The sequence below is a fragment of the Ruditapes philippinarum genome, unplaced genomic scaffold (genome assembly GCF_026571515.1).
Source record: "Ruditapes philippinarum isolate M1 unplaced genomic scaffold, ASM2657151v2 ctg9961_1_1_1_1, whole genome shotgun sequence".
Lineage (NCBI taxonomy): Eukaryota > Metazoa > Mollusca > Bivalvia > Venerida > Veneridae > Ruditapes > Ruditapes philippinarum.
Window position 1 is genome coordinate 6,319 of NW_026865363.1, and position 6,318 is coordinate 12,636.

The window sequence follows — 6,318 nt, forward strand, 5'->3', positions numbered from 1 at the left end:
CTTTTACTGGACTATCATGAGTAGGAGTTACTTATCTGGTGCTTTTTTACGGGTTTCGTGATTTGATTGGACACATGATGGTAGAATATGACACAATTTGTAACTTCTTACATTTTTGAACAATACATAATTATGTAGTTGAAAACTTTTTTTGTGCGCAGCTGCTGTGATCAAAAGTTTTTAACATAACTTTCATAAACAATTGTCATTTGGAACCCTGGTGAACTAAGCTGGAATTCTGTCATTGAGTAGCAATTGTAGTGAACATTTGGTTGTGTTTTTTGTTACAATTTCCTATGCCTTGGTATTCTTAACATTGTTTTCCTTTCAAAATGGAGAGTTGTCAAGTTGAGGCAATTTTATTCATCCATTCAAAAATGAACGAAATATTTTCTTCAGCATGTTATTTCTTCACAATACTAGGTCTACACGTTTAATGACATTTCTATGTTTTCAACAACAGTTATTATCGTAGAAACAACATGACGCTATTTTCTGAACACGCCCTCAAGCTATCTACCAATAGGATTTAAGCTTTCGTTAATGTTTCATAAGAACTATTGTGACAAATTCAGTCTCCATCTTTAAGCTGTAGGAGGATTTCATAAGAGTCTTTACCACTGTCGTAAAAATAAAAGTGATAGCATATAATTCGAATTTTGGAGTTCTTATGTGCATAGTTGTTAAGGTTTTACTTTATTCTGGAATCATTTTTGTTTTCGTTGCCATTAATAAATCATCACAAGAGGTTAACTTACGACAGAAATACATAAAATGGGATGGTGGATTTCGGTGCACCAGTGTTTATAAAACATTTTACAATAAACGTACCATGGAGTGTGCTTATATTTGTAATATGATGTCGGGATGTGTCTCTTTCAACATTAACTATAATGAACCGTGTGGAATAAACACTACACCTTTTGACTTTCACAATAGTAACATAATAAAAGACTCTTCGTGGAGTTTTTTTGAAAAGGGACACTGTGGACTTGGAAGAAACACAACAACATCTTGCCTTTTATTGCTTTATGAAGAAGCATGGCATGACGCTAGAGATATTTGTCATAGCGCACATGGAGATTTAGCGAAGATTGCCAGCGAATCTGACAACCACGATATATCAGTGATGTTGTCTGAAATGTTCCCCGGAATATTAGTTCAGGTATGGATTGGATTGAATAAAGTGAGTTCAGAGGAATTCATTTGGCCAGATATGACACCATTGTGTTTTAAGAATTCGGTAATGGACAGCCTGATACAGCTAGAAATTGTGTTCTTCTGATGGGTAACAATCTTAACAGCTACTACTGGGTGACAAATAGCTGCCCAGAAAAATGGACATATCTTTGTGAAAGGCGGAACAAATGAAGGAATTTCGTCAAAAAAAATAATGTTTAAAGTCTTCGTAAAGAGAAGTGTTTTCTTCGTTCGCATGTACCAGCTTGGATTAATCGAGATAATATAAAATTATATCAAAACTCTCAATGAACCTTTTTCGGTAACTTTGGTATAAAAATTTCAAGACTAGTTCTGAACATATTCTGATTTTAAAAGGAAAATACACTGTACAAAGTGTACTGCATGTTCCGTACTTGGTTGGACTTGCTCGGTATCAATAACAAGACTTGTACTAGAAAAATGCTGAACACAAGCTCGGTTTAAAAAGCCGTAATAATAGCGTAATTTAAAGCATATTTTTCCTCAGTGTGAATTTATCTATTCTTCTTTTAAAAGGGGAAAACATGAGTTTTATAATGGCTAAATAAAGAATTAAGAACACGTTCCGTGCTTATCACTTGAAGAATGTAGCAATTCATTTCAAATTCTTTGTCAACAACCGAAAGCAGTAAAATATAAACAAAGTAGAACTTGGCTAATATGTAACAATTTTGAAACTATAACAAGACAAATACAAAAAGTACTTTTGAGAAATAAAAGCAATTCTGAATAATGGTGGACCTTTATAAACCAAAAGTGGCAAGCCATCGAGTCATGTGAAAGCTTGTTTAATAAAAAAAGTTGTATCCGATATTAAACTGCTATTATAAAGTGAGATTAAAAATATATAGTTTTAGTTTTAGTAATAGAATTTATAGCGTGTTTGCCAGGCAGAATTTCCTCCAATTGAAAGACACTTTTTTCATCTTATGAAAAACTTTCGACAGACAAATAACCGAAACAACATTTATTTCATGCTTTCCAGTGTTTTATTATAATATATCAGATGATTATATTCTGATAAACCACTAGTGAAATTTATAAAATATAATACACTGTAGCCGGACTATATCTGAATGCGGATGAAAAGAAAATTAAACTAAATGGAATAACAGGCAGAAATAAATGCCGTCATACGTAAATTTTGCTTCTTTCGGAAAAGAAAGTCGATTTCACCATACATCATGTTAAAAATGTAACAAAATTAGAGAAATTTAACAGAACTATATTTCAAAATTGATGATGTGACGTCATGATGTGATTACGTCACAAAGGAGAATGCGCGACGTTACGCGGCAAAATCAGTAAAAAATACTTAACATCACTTAAAAAGCATGAAATAAAAAGAAAATTTATTTGTTTTACATATAAGATCGAAACATATTTCATTCGTGAACACAAGCTATTATATTTTCACTCGTGGCTACGCCACTCGTGAAAATATTGCATCTGGTGTTCACTCAGTGAAATTATACTTCAATCTTACATGCAAAACAAACAAATATCCTCTATATAAATACGGGGACAATGAGCTTTTAAAGATATGAGCAACTTGTATTGTGTGTTAGTGTGTGTCGTTCCACATCATTTATACTTTATCAATATTTTATTAATAGTCATACTATTTATTATTGATATTGTGTATAGTGTTTTATTTTTAGATTTTTTAACATGATTGTGTTTATACATTTTTAAGGTATATACACGATTGAAGCCAGAATACCATGAATGAAAGAATATGCACTTAAATTTAATGGCCAAGGTTAATAATAACCGTGAAGGTCAGCATTATACCCATGAAAACGTTTGCCTGTATATTTTCAACTTCATGAAATATACAAGTAACGAATTAAAGCACAGTCAAATCTAGTATCAAAAAAAATGTTTCGGCAATATTGACCTAAGACTCATTAATTTATGTTCAGATGTTTTTTTTTCGTAAGTTTCCATAATTTATACGATATTGTTTATACTAATCCGATGGGCTGGTGGTAAGACAAAATTGTAACGATAGAGTTGCAAGTAATCTTACTAGACAAATCATTTTTGGAGATTTTATTTATAGCAAAAAGTGTTGAGTTGGATAATTATGTGTTTAAATTTAAAGGTTTTCAAAATTTTGATAAACAAAATGTAGATATTTTTTCGTTTCATTAAACTTCATATGTAAATTCGTACAATGAATAATTCGCATGTATAGTCACAAACTGCTCAAGTTCTGTAAAATATAATAAATGTATTATTATTTATAAGAAAATTTAGAAAGAAGAAAAAAAGATTTCGATGATTTGAACGTTCAACCTTTTATATGAAACTGAAAGTCTTTTACTTTGTGACGGATGCAAGCAAGTCTAGCTTACGCTGATCGTTTTAAGTTATACACATACTATTGAACCATACATTAAAGTCTTTATGATTTACTTCAGAATCCGAAAATCGCAAGTAAAAGGTCATTGAATATTCAAATGTCTCCGGTCAATATTGCCAAACAATAGCAGTAAATACTGTATATGCATGACATTCTGAAATACGAGTATACAGTTAATTTAAGAAAATTCTCTGTTGAGTGTATCATCTAGATATAACAGTTACGGTATTGACATTCTTGTTATGTCAGATGTACTTTTATGTTTTCTTTTACTATTTCTTTTTTACACATGTTATATCTTTGCCTAAATATTGATGAATTTGTTCAAGAAAGTAATAAAAGAAATCTGAAACCTTTCCATGTTTACTGTTGCTTTATCGCGACCTTTAAGGGTTTAAAAAAACAAACATTGTCAAGGTCATACAATTGTACATATGGGTTACAACTGCCAATTAGACATTTTATTATCTTCAACCAAAAAGGCTGTGAGGGATATTGTAATAACATCCAGCCATCATTCGTTCCGTCCTACATTGTTGTCAACAGCTCAGCTCAAAAACTTTTAGACAGGAAAAATGGTAAAGTGCCCAAAAATGGTAGCTCTACTATCTGTGAGTTATTGCCTTGCTATTTTTAATTTTTAATTTTTGCGCAGAGCATAGCTCAAAAAGTATTTGTGGTATTAACTTGAAACTTCATAGACGGATACAAGTAGATTTAATTTAGAAGGTGATCATGTTTTTGAAAGTAGATTCAAATTTCTTTACCCAGTTGAAAAGATACAAAGCGGACACGAAATTACTACCAAACAAACGGATAGACAGACTGCCAGATGTATAACATTTTATTTGGGCGTATAAAAATGGTTAAGATTTTAAAAAAAAAGGGTACACCTTGTAAAAGAGAATTTTTTTAAAGTAGGAAAGAAAGACAATTTTTGGATCAAAATTTCCGTTTAGACAAACGTGAACAGTCTGTGTATACATGTATATATATCCAAAGGTTTGCTACCATAAAGGCATATTAAGGCTCAAAAATCATTTTTAATTTTTAGAAAGGGCATTTAAGCTTAAAGCACTGTTTTCATAATGGATTGAGAGCATGTTTGATGCTTAAATCATGACGAAAGTAACACTGAAAGTGAAATAATTTGTCATAAAGGTACCAACAAAGATGTTATTTTGACTTACATACAAATCACTCTAACTGTACCTAATGAAAAAATATTTAAAAGCAGCAAACGGAAGTTTAACTATCAGTACAACAATTACTATTTATTATAATTATTCTATTTTAATGGTAAGTTTTTTATTTATTATTAATCTAAATGGTTCGTTTTATCAAAGGAAACAAGATATTCCAACGAGAGTGGCGTGATAATCATGTATCGCTAGAGAGGATAAAAATGTTGCATTTGTTCGCAAGATAAAGATGTTTGGTGACATTATATACTAATATTCTTGAGTAAGGTATAGTTCAAAATAATAATTATATAAATGTCATATTCCAAGTATAAGTATCATTTAATAACAAAAACAATTCATATGCTAATTTATGCATTCAGCAAGCTATTTCATTTCGCTGAATTTATATTTTATAGCAACTTAAAGAGATGATTATGTACGACGCTGTAGACAAATTCTACATATAGATTCAGTGGAAGCCGATTAAAGAAATTCACTTGTTTGCAGTAAGAATTTCTGAACGTGCCAGCCAAATTTAACCTGACATTGGAAGACTATGAGCGCCGAGCAATGACCTAGACCAACGTAGATGTAATACATCAATACATAATCCTAAATCTTTATTCATTTTTATCCTACTTTATGTGTTTTATTGTAGATAGTGTATCTTATTTGAAATTTAAATTGAATTTAAACAAAGTGTTTTACAAACAGATTTATCAAAATAACTTACACTTTTAATCAATATGTAATTTTTAAATACTTATGTAATGGCGCAGTTTATAATCTTAATCAATGATACATACTTTTAATACTGTTTTGTTTTTAAAAATGATGCATGGTATGTTTAATAAATATTTGATATAAATAAAAAATATAATCCAACCCTAAGTATGAAAAGAAATAAACTTTAACAGCAAATATATGTTATCAAGATCATTATACATTAATCTTTAAATGGTAAATGTATTACGTGGTATTACAAAGAAAACAAAAATAAATGAAGGCGATCGCTTACCTGAAAATTGATGCTAGTCAATATTTTTCCAAATTACTGTATTAAACTATAGGCAAAAATATTTATGTTTATGTTTAGGTTTCATGCCCATCAAGGATTATCACAGTCGCAATACCAGGTATTGTAAAAAAGGGCATTCCGCAGTTTTTAAGGTATAGGGTTTTTGGGAAAGATTCTTTGCTTATGCTGAATGCAATCTATTAAATGAGTTACAATCTTCAATAACCTGTGATTTAGAGCCCCATATGTTTAAGGTTGTGATGAAAAATCATTTTTACGTCAAGTTTTATATATTTTGTTGATTAAGTATTCGGTATCATGTATATATTTTTATTGCATTCTACTTATCTTAACCATTTTTTTCAGTTATAAATCTGTGATAATTTTTTACTTGCACATCTTTTTAATCTCATTACTAAGTACTAATGCATGAGCTTCTTAAAATATGTGATATTCAATTATAAGTTCTAAGCCTGGTCAATTTTAAAAGATGATATTCCGTAATGAATTCTCCGCTAAGCAATTTG